The sequence below is a fragment of the Hydra vulgaris genome, chromosome 09, assembly GCF_038396675.1.
Source record: "Hydra vulgaris chromosome 09, alternate assembly HydraT2T_AEP".
Lineage (NCBI taxonomy): Eukaryota > Metazoa > Cnidaria > Hydrozoa > Anthoathecata > Hydridae > Hydra > Hydra vulgaris.
Window position 1 is genome coordinate 64,386,262 of NC_088928.1, and position 12,083 is coordinate 64,398,344.

Genomic DNA, 12,083 nt, shown 5'->3' on the forward strand with positions numbered 1-12,083 from the left:
GATATAAATGCTTTATTTATTTAACTATACTAATCATATAATTTATACTTAGTTTTTTTTCCAACTCTCCTAAAAGAAAAAAATAAAATAAAGCTTTTGTACTTGAAGTTTTAAAATTCCAGTTACAGTACAAATAAACAAATTCCTATTAAAATATATCTAATAGCAAAAACACTGACTTATTTCAGTCTTCAATTCTTTGTCTAAACAATAAAAGAACTTAAATGTATAGACATTAAAATATCTCCTTAACTTTTTAAAAATAAATTCACTTAACTAATGTAACTTATACCTTTATTAGCTCTCTCTTGATTAACTAAAGAAAATAAATCTTAATTAAACTAACTTGATGTAAAATAATAAAAAGTCTTAATGGAAATTTTCCATTTCTTCTCTTTATTATTGACGATATAATTTTAAGTAGGATCTAAGTTCTTGGGCTTATTTTATAAAATTATAAAAACCTACTGTTTTACTTTAAAGTCAACAACAAAATTTTTAAAAATATTTTAGTTACTTTATAAAAAAATAAAAATCGTTTTAAACTTACTACCTCTCTCTTCATTGTTGTCAACTAAACAGAAAAAAAACAAAACAACTATAGTAAATTTTCACTTTGGTAGTAGTTTATTGAATAGATTAAATAGATCATTGATTTATTTAATCTGCTCTAACAGTCTACAACCTTATCATTAAACTATAACTATTTTCTACAACCTGGTGTAATTTAACATAGATATATCTATTAAGTAATTAAAAATATTTAAGATTATAATATATAAGATTTTAAAAACCTGAAATTTTAAACCTACTTCAAAAAAAATAGAAATATTAAAAAGTAATTCTTTTCCTTTTTAAAAAGTAAAAATGCTTTTTAACTTACTTTCTCCCATAATAATGTTGTCATCTAAACAGAGAAGCAAACAAATATTGAAGCCTATTCTTTCTTAAACCTCTTTAATTACTTCAAAATTTTAATGTAATTTTTCTAAATTTTCTAAAAAAGAACAAAAATAGTTAATAGCAACACAGAAATTTTAAAGTAGTAATAACCATTTTATGGAAATAGCATTAGTATAACTTTAAATAACATCCATACCCCTATTTTCCTTCTAAAAAATTAAATAGTAAAACTGCTAAAAGAAAAGCTAAAACAAGCTAAAAAATATAAACGATTTAAAAAATTAAAATCCTTGCTACTTAAAATCCTTAATACTTCATCTAAAAAAAATTTAAATCCTTTCTACTTTATCTAATAAAAATGTATATACGACTATTTTATATACTTACTTCAATTATAATATGATCTTAACGATGATTATTTATCTTAGTACGATTTTTTATGTAATATATTTAAACTAATAATTAAATTTTATAAGGAAAAAAGTTTCAACTCGCATAAGGGATCTTTCTCCGATGACCGCATGCATTTTGAAAACGCGTTCTTTCAAAGCATAACTAATAAAACGACATTAAACATTAAACATTAAACGTTTCTGTAGTATTAATATTACATAAACAAAAGCTTAAAAAGTCCCTGGATTACGAAGGGATTAAAAAATCGTCTAAAATTAAACAGACGTTATATATTAAATATCTAAAAACATAAAACACCTGTTAGCGAAAAAGTATATAAAAACAACAAATATCTCATTGAAAAATACGTAAAAGCCTAAAAAGAAATTACTATTCAGAACTAATTAATAAATGTAAAAACGACTTGAAACGAACATGGCAAATTATGAAAGAAATTACTGGAAAACAAAAATCATGCTTAGGTTTTCTGCCGCAGATGATTTTTTTTTTTTTTTTTTGTTATTTTTATTTATTCAAAATAAGTTTTACAATATAAGAATGAATAAAATACGTATAGTCAAAATTACAATTTTGTTAACGTTACAACAAGAACGCGGATACTCGCAGAAGATCATAAGATCTTGTCATCGAGAACCGCCTAAACAGATTTTAAATAATAAATAATCCTTTAATAATTCATAGACAAATATTCACACATAAATACAAATATAATTATTTATACATATTTAAACATACAAACATGTAAATAAATATACTTACACATCAATATATATATACACATACAAATAATACGCACAAATACACATACATATATACGTATATATATATATATATATATATATATAATATATATATATATATATATATATATATATATATATATATATATATATATATATATATATATATATATATATATATATATAAGTTAAGATAAAAGATTTCGTATATATAAATTACGATAAAATATTTCCTAAGAGTATTAATAAAAAACAAAACAAACTTAAAAATATATCAGAATGTTTTCAACTGAGAAAAGAATTTCTTTCAATTTTCTTTTAAATAAGAAAAAGTTCCATTCATGAGAGAAATCAAAAAGTTTTAACACTATTTTGTTCCATAAAAATGCTCCTCTAAATGAAGTACAAAATTTACCAAAATTAGTTTTGAAAACTGGTCAAAGAATAAAATTTTCATTACGCAAATGATTAAAGTTGATAACATACGTTTATATGACCCAAGAGCCATATCCCATCAATTTAATAAATCTTTTATTGGGATAGGTCCTTCCCTATCAAATAAGGTTCCAAATACGATGGCTTCCTTTAATGATTTCCTCGTACCAATGGATAATTGCATTTGTTCTGATGAGTTAACCTCAGAATTATCTTTTGAGGAATTTGATGTAGTTCTGAATTCTTTGAAAAGAAACAAAGCAACAGGAGCAGATGAAATTAATGGAAATGTTATTATAGACTGTCTCGGTATATTAAATCATGTCTTTTTTAAAGTTTTTAAAGCTTCTATTAATCGAGGAATATTTCTAGACCAATTAAAAGTTGCTAAAATTACTCCTATCTTGAAAAAGGGTGACAGATCAAATATTAGCAACTATCGTCCATCTTTGTTCTTTCGGTATTTTCAAAAATTTTGGAAAGAATAATGTCTAATAGAATTTACAAACATTTCAACAAAAATAACTTACTATATAGCAAACAATTCGGCTTTAAAAAAGGTAACTCAAGAGAACATGCAATAATCATGTTTGTGCATGAAATCTCGAAATCTTTTAAAAAATCACAGTATTTGTTAGGTATCTTCATTGACCTATCAAAAGCCCTCGACACAAAAAATCATTATATTTTACTACATAAACTTAAATATTATGGAATTCAAGGTTTAAAATGGTTTAGAAGCTACTTAACAAAAAGAAAATAATTTGGAATTAGTAACGACGGTTATCAAAATAATTATCTTGAAATCGTATGTGGTGTTCCTCAAGGTTCAATCCTCGGACCTCTACTTTTTTTGATATATATAAATGACTTGAATAAAGCTTCTAACCTTATAAGTATCATGTATGCAGATGATACCAATCTATTCCTCTCAAGCAATAATATTTATGAACTCTTTACCACTATAAATAAAGAATTAAAACATATATCAAATTGGTTTAATTGTAACAAGCTAACTTTAAATATTAATAAAACCAAATGGACTCTATTCCATTCGGATGCAAAAAAGCGATTTTTACCAACAAACTTGCCGCAACTTTATATAGACGAAATTGAAATAAAAAACAATTCCGTTACAAAATTCTTAGGCGTTTCTCTCAATGAAAACATCTCCTGGAATCAACATATTAATAATGTATCTACTAAAATTTCAAAAAACATCGGGATTCTATTTAAAGCTCGTAACTACCTTAATAAAAATTGCTTAAGCCAACTTTGTTACTCTTTTATCTACAGTTACATAAATTATGCTAACACTGTTTGGGGGAGTACTGTAAAAAGTAAGTTAAAACTACTTTATCGTCGTCAAAAACATGCGATTCGCATAATTAAATGCTTATCATTTTACACATACAAAACCTATTTTTACTGAAATGAGATTATTAAATTTATTTGAACTCAATGTTTTTAAAGTTTTATGTTTTGTATATTTATGGATAAAATAATCCCCTACCGCTTTTAATAATATTTTCAAACTCAAACCTAAGAACAAATACGATATGAGGAACATAAATTTTTTAAATAAGCCGTTTTGTCACACAAAATTTAATCAATTTTGCATTGCTTCTCGTGGACCCCACCTATGGAATAATATTGTCCTGCGGAATTTCGATCAACCAACTTCCACAAAATTTTGCATTGATTAATAAAAATAAATTTCTTAAAGAAAAATATACTGAAAATTGTAGTTGCAAGCAAAAAAATGACTGCTTTATGAATGGAAAATGCTTATCAAAAAATATTATTTACAAATGGATTGTTTTTTCACAAAAAAACCCTGGTAAACAATGCTTAACCAAGGCTTAACCAAGGGCAAATGGCAAAAACGTTATGCCAACCACAAACAATTGTTTAAACATAACATATTCTCGGAAGAGACTATGCTAGTCTATTCTAAAAACTGCACCTTCCAATAACATTTCCGAAAAATGTATATTATGTTTACAAGAAAATGTTAAATTATTACTCATTTGGAACCAGAAAATTTCCTAAACAAAAAACTTAAATCAATTTCTAAATGCCGACATGAAAACAAGTACATTTAAAAAAAATTATAAAAACAAAGGGCCAGAACTAAATTATCCTAATTTTAAAGAAATCTTTTTATAAATTTTTTTTAATGTAGTTGATGCAACATCCTGGTTGCAAAGTAACTGCAATTATTACATAACTAGCTGTAAAATACGGGTCTTGGGAATGTATTCCAAACTGACCTTTTCTATACTTAATTCTTAGTTCAATATTTTTGAGTAAGCGGTAGAAAAATAACTAAATAAAAAAAGAAAAACTTTTGTATAGAAATACTTGTTTACATTTTAAAACTTTAAAAAACATTTTTATTATAAATAATTTTAAAAAACTTTACCCGTTTTGCCTTTTTCCAAAGGATTGAATATTAGTACCAGTCTAAATAATATTTGGAACACCTGCTTGAAATGAGATAATTAATTAACATCAGTATAAAAAGTTTCAAAAAGTATGAGATGACTAAAAATGTGTGGAACAACGGACTTACCACGATTCGTATAATACAGGCCATGGTAAGTCTATTCCACACCGACCATTTTAAAAACTTCTCTTTATTTCAATAATTTAAAAAAAAGACAAATATTAAAATCTTTGTTTTGAGTTAATTAAAATTTTTGTTTTGAGTTAATAAATGTTCAATCTTTTTTTTTATTTATTTCGTCATTAAAAAAAGAATACAATGCTGTTTCATATAAATAAAATTTACATGACCGTGGCTAAAAGAAGAAAATACTTGCCTTATCACTACACCCCGACGTGCTTTCATCAGCAAGCATGTACAATCATTAAAATGTAAACATAAAATTACTTTGTACAATAAATACAAGTAAAATAAATACAAATACAGATAAAAAATAAATACAAATTTTACATGTCTATTAAGATTAGTAACTAATTTATAATCAAAAGGAAATCGTAAAAAAAAATAAAAAAAAAAAAAACAAAAAAAAAAAAAAATAATAATAGTTACACATAAAAACTAAAAATAAGTTAATAGAAGAATTTGAGGAAAATTCAAATTAAAGACCAGTTAATAAGATAGTTGGTAAAAAAGAAAAATTAAAAATTAAAAATAAAAAAAAAGACGAAAAAAAGAATCTTAAAAAGAATTTAATTCATTAACATCGTTAAGAAGTTTTTGTTTTAGTTTTTGTTTGAATAGAGAAAGCGAAGAACAATTTTTCAGCATGTTATTTAACAAAGTGTTCCATAATTTAGGACCTCTAATGGCAATAGAAAATTTAGTAACCAAATAGTGCATTTTTTAGGCTCATTGCACGACACAATTAGCTTTAACTTATGAAATACTTGTTTAATAGTGGTAAAAATTTCTACCTTCCTATTTTTTAGGGTGAGGAACTTAAAAATGATGGCTAAAACACACAAAAATTTAAGCTTCTATATGAAAATTTAATTTCAAAATGGTGTAACACTTTTTATAAGATTTTTGATACACCGCAAAAAAAACTGCAGGGGTTTTATTTTTAAATCAGATTTATTTCCATTCAAAGTTTTATTAAAAAAATAGCAAAAAATTGTTATTTTATAATGAAAAAATATTATTTGCATTTTTTTAAAGATTTTTAGAATCTTGCTGTCTCAGGTTCAGTTCTAACATAAAAACTTGTTTGCATTACACATCTAAGATCATTATGTTTAATAGCTAAAGGATTTTCTATTTTCAAATCTTCAAACAATAACTATTTTAAAATTGTTTCTTACAAAACTAAAAAATATGAATGATGAAGAAAGATGTTTAATTGGAATAATAAAGAAAGAAATTTGTAACAAACAAACATATGTAAAATCCCATGATATCAAGAAAGTTTCAAGTATTAATGATGTAGAAAAAGACATGATAATTAGTCGTTCTAGCATTCAATTTGATGAAAATGCAACGGTTTGCCTACACCATAAATATGTTTATTTAAAACGTTATTCCGCAATCCACGTAACTTGCTGTGATCCATTTAATTCACACAAAGGAAAAAGGACTAAACTTTCTAAAGAAAATTGAGATCCCAACTTTTTTTTAAAAATTGGGATCTAAAGACAAAATAATTTACACCCTAAATTAGGTGGAAAAATGTAAAACGTTGTTGTCCATACAATCCAACGTCAAAAATCTGCAATCTTTGCTTATATGAAAAATTTCAAACTTTAACATATAAAGGTGGAAACCTACTAAATAAAAGAAATTAGTAAGTTTCAAAATGCAGACAGGAATAAATTACTCTTAGGGTTTTATGACACCAGTGATTATGTTTTTATTTATCCTTGGTTTCTACTATATTTGTATATATATATATATATATATATATATATATATATATATATATATATATATATATATATATATATATATATATATATTTATATATATATATATTTATATATATATATATTTATATATATATATACATATATATTTAATTATAGCTGAAACAACAAATAGATTTCTAGTAATTATAACTAACTTACAAACTAGTTATAAATTAAAACTAATGGCTGACTATGGCCAGATCAACTACAAAAACAGTTATTGACACACAAAAATGAATTCTTACCACACAAAGCTTCAAACATAGCATTCATATCTTTTGAACCATACTTTGATTGATGATAATCTGTATACAAAAAATTGTAGTCAGTTCTTCGTGAAAATACTGATCGATCAGAAATAAATTTATGAAATTCTATTTCATTTTTACACTTATCTTTTGTCTTTTTATAAAACTCACAATATGCTAATCCTGGTGTATAACCATTCTCAAAAAGATTATAAATTGAAGATAATATATCTGTTTGTATGTCCTTAAATGACAAGGATTGGAAAGAATTTATGGGATGATTGTGTGTACATTCAAGATCTATGATGAGTTTTAATTTTATCATACCTACAATACTTTAATATTAAGCTAAATGGGCAATCAGTATTTTTAAATCGTTGGGTTGAATTTTTTTATTATTTCGCTAGCATTCATTGTTGCCTGATATCTTGTGTTATGATGACACCTATAGTAGGCACATTTGTCGAAAACTCCTTTCTTTGGAATTTTTGGAGTTGATTTACGCAACGTTTCATTTGTTCGATCGCAATACTTTTGAATAAATCTATCTTCTTCTTCAGCTAACAAATTGGTTTCCATAAGTACTTTAAACTTTTCTACCAAACCTTTTACATTTTATATACAGAATGCATCATTTTTTAACGTTATTATGTCCTTGACCCTTTTTTTAACTCCTCTGTATTTTCAACATTTATAAAACGAGCTCGGAAAGATTCAAGGATTGATGTCATTATGAATAATCTTAATATATAATAGATAACAAATATTGTATAACATAAAAAAAAACGACGAAGATTATGCCATAATTTATAGGATTACAAATTATAATATACATAGACTATGTGTGTGTATATATATATATATATAAATGTATATGTATATATATATATATATATATATATATATATATATGTATATATATATATATATATATATATATATATATATATGTGTGTGTGTATGTATGAATGTATGTATGTATGTATGTATGTATGTATGTATGTATGTATGTATGTATGTATGTATGTATGTATGTATGTATGTATGTATGTATGTATGTATGTATGTATGTATGTATGTATGTATGTATGTATGTATGTATGTATGTATGTATGTATGTATGTAACATTTTATATATATATATATATTTATATATACATATATATATATATATATATATATATATATATATATATATATATAAATATATATGTATATATAAATATATATACAAGATGAGATGAGATATTTTTTTGAGTGTCCTTGAAAGGTAATGCTTGAAAGGAATTTTTGGGGTGATTATCTGTCCATTCAAGATCTATAATAGTCAATATTTGGCTTTATTGAACCTAACAAACCTTAATATCAAACTACATCTTAAATGGACAATCAGTAATTTTAAATCCTTGGCTCAGATTTTTTTTTAAATACTTTAATGGCATTCATTGTTGATTGATATTATTAAATCAAGTGCAGAAAGATGCAACCATTGATGAAATTATTTTAAATATTCTTAATATATCAATATAGTATTAAACAATATTTATAATAGCAATTGTACATATTATAGGATTACTTTTTATTTAAAAATATGTTTAACCATATAAAGAGGTTACACTTAAGTATAACGTTTTTATATGGTTTTTTCATATATGCTTATAATATAACTTTAAACTTTATGGTTATAAAATATAATATAATATAATTTATATTAACAATATAAGTTGTATTATAATTTATAACCATAAAGTTTAAATTATAACCATATATGAAAAAACCATATAAAAAGGTTACAAACATACATACATGCATACATACATACATACATACATACATACATACATACATACATACATACATACATACATACATACATACATACATACATACATACATACATACATACATACATACATACATACATACATACATACATACATACATACATACATACATACATACATACATACATACATACATACATACATACATACATACATACATACATACATACATACATATAGTTATATACATACAATATGCTCATACATACAGACTGTATGTATATAACTTATATGTTACATACATACTTTATTACAGTATTATACTGTCATACAGTATGTAGTAGTTGTAGTAGTAGTAGTAGTAGTAGTAGTAGTAGTAGTAGTAGTAGTAGTAGTAGTAGTAGTAGTAGTAGTAGTAGTAGTAGTAGTAGTAGTGGTAGTAGTAGTAGTAGTAGTAGTAGTAGTAGTAGTAGTAGTAGTAGTAGTAGTAGTAGTAGTAGTAGTAGTAGTAGTAGTAGTAGTGGTAGTAGTAGTAGTAGTAGTAGTAGTAGTAGTAGTAGTAGTAGTAGTAGTAGTAGTAGTAGTAGTAGTAGTAGTAGTAGTAGTAGTAGTAGTAGTAGTAGATTTTGCTGTGCTGGGAAAGCCAGTGAGTGTGCTGTCATGCACACTTTGACAGCTGTTATGCTTGATTGCTCCTCAACCAGCAATCAAGAACAACTTTAAAATGTTCAAACAAATGTGCTGTTACCACTTTATTTGGAAGCGAGTTCCACAGATTCGCAATTCTGTTGAAAAAGAAACATTCTCTTGATGGAAGTCGAGCAAATTCTTTGTAATATTTACAACAGTTACTTCTCAAGTTGTTATTTACAAATGAAAAACTTATGTTGAAATCTATTTTTTAATGCCATGAACAAATTTATATAATTGAACCAAGTCACCTCTTTTTCTTCTTACATTTAAATTGGTTGAGCCTAAAGAAACATGTCGATCCTCATATGTAATGTTAATGTTTGAAGGTACAAGTTTTGTTGCTCTATGTTGCACTCTTTCAATAGCATCACATTACGGAGACCAAACTGGAATAGAAATTTTAATAAAAAATTTAAGTAAATTAATCAACTAATAAATATTCTAAACTTTAATTTATATTATTATTATATAAGGTTGTCTAGAAAAGTGTTTATATGTAAATTTTAACTTCAACTTATATCGGTTTTAATTTAATTGCAAATTCTGTTTTTATCCTGTTAATTAAAACCACCAGGGTTAGGGTTAGGGTTAATGTTTCGACTACAAAATAATCGGCTATTTATTGTCACGGTTAAAATGATACTGCCAACGACGAATGATACTGCCAATGGTGTACGGAAAAAAAATCCGCGGCGGCTAGTAATGCGGAGCAAAAGTGTTTAAAAGTTGCATACCAGATTTATGAAAATCATTGAAAGGGCGGCTATCGTGAATAATGCAATTTATTATGGCCTCATCTATGTTATCTCTGTTCTTCGTTCCAAAGAAATGACCTTGAGCAATTTTTAAGGTACTCCGGTTTTTTGTGAACATGAAAAATATGTTTCAGCAGATTTGGCTCAGGCCTATGTATGTGGATACAAGCCTTCCATTTTCTGGACGCATCAAACAGATATGCTTCGGAACATATGAAAATAGTGACTTAATGAGTAATGCCTTCATTTTACAGACTGGTTTTATAATTTGATCATCGCCAGTATCAGAGTTCGAACCTATATTATAAAAAAACCTTGTTAGAATATATTTCACCTACTAACGCAATTTTAAGACCGATTTCAAACGCATAACTGTACAAGAGTATTTTTGCCGGTTATAAGTTTTTAATATTATTATTACTACACTCTGTTTTCATAAGCTAGACATGTTCAAATTTTATTATACAAAATATGTTTGCGAACATACCTGAATATGTAATACTGCCGTCAGGTTGACCTCTAGATTCTTCAGTTTCTATGCTTTTTTGAGATAAAGAAAAACTTTTTTGACAATGTATGTTGATAAAGGCTTGCGTTCCAAATAGAGATCTTTTAAATAATCTTCTGTCTTTATCTTTTTTTCCAGCCATATCTGTGAAAATAAAAATAAAGCGGTACTGGTGCTTTGATCTCGTTTATATTATTTATAGAAAGTCAATAATGAAATGAATATTTTATTTTTATGCTTTTTATTTGATGGTATGTCAGAAAATAATTTCTGTTTCTCAGAATGTTCAACTTCTTTCCAAAAAAATATAGCTTAATACTTTAGATAAAGCCAAAATATTTGTTACGATTCTATTACTAAATACTTATATATATACCGTAATAAAACAACTACTGTGATAAAAAAGCAATCAAATATACCATTAGTTACGTATTATCGGCACACCCTGCACCGGGTGCGCAATTTTATTATGGGGCCCCTTATGTTTGGTAACCCTTAAGATAATAATTTTTATTTATAGAACTTTGAAATTTAAAATATAATAAATATTCCTGACTTAAAAAATGTTATGCAAAGTGTTTGTTTTTTTGTTATAAATCTCATTTTAGATCAACAGCAAAACGTAGCAATATATACTTCCTCTAGTTTTTTAAAATTAAATCTTATTTAGAACGTGTGTAACTCGCAGAAGGTATCGTAAAAATATTTTGAGTTTTAACATTTCACTTCCAACCGCAGATTGTCGTGCGTTATTTACTGAATGAAAATATATAGACATTTTTTATTTTTTTAAAGAAACTATTTTTATTTATACTATATTTTTATTAACTTTTAAATTTGTAGTATATATTATAAATAAATATAAAACTTAGTATATAAACATAATAGCAATAACTACAAATATAAAAATAAGTGCATAGCATTTAATGTGAAAATTATAACTACCCAATTCATGTTACATATGTTAGCTAAGTGAAGAAGTTTTGATGTATAAAGCTAATTTATTGTTTATAGACATTAGTTTCCTAATTATCCTTTCTCTTCGTGACGCCACCGGCCGCTAATCACTGCATATAATTTTTCGCTAAGTGTACTGATTCCTATTATCACCACATAAAGTTGACTCAAAAGATACAAAGCAGCTTTAATTTCACCGCTTACATATAAGAAAATCTTTAAGTATGCTCATATTA

At 25.4% G+C, this 12,083-nt stretch overlaps 1 long non-coding RNA gene across 1 annotated transcript; it reads right to left on the reverse strand.

The window, feature by feature from the left end:
- Window positions 1–513: 513 nt before the first annotated feature.
- LOC136085155 (uncharacterized) lies at window positions 514–1,467 on the reverse strand. The gene is made up of 3 exons (XR_010641127.1): window positions 1,291–1,467; window positions 884–1,112; window positions 514–574 (listed from the first exon to the last, which is right to left on the reverse strand). It is a non-coding gene; the product is annotated as an uncharacterized LOC136085155 (long non-coding RNA).
- Window positions 1,468–12,083: the final 10,616 nt, after the last annotated feature.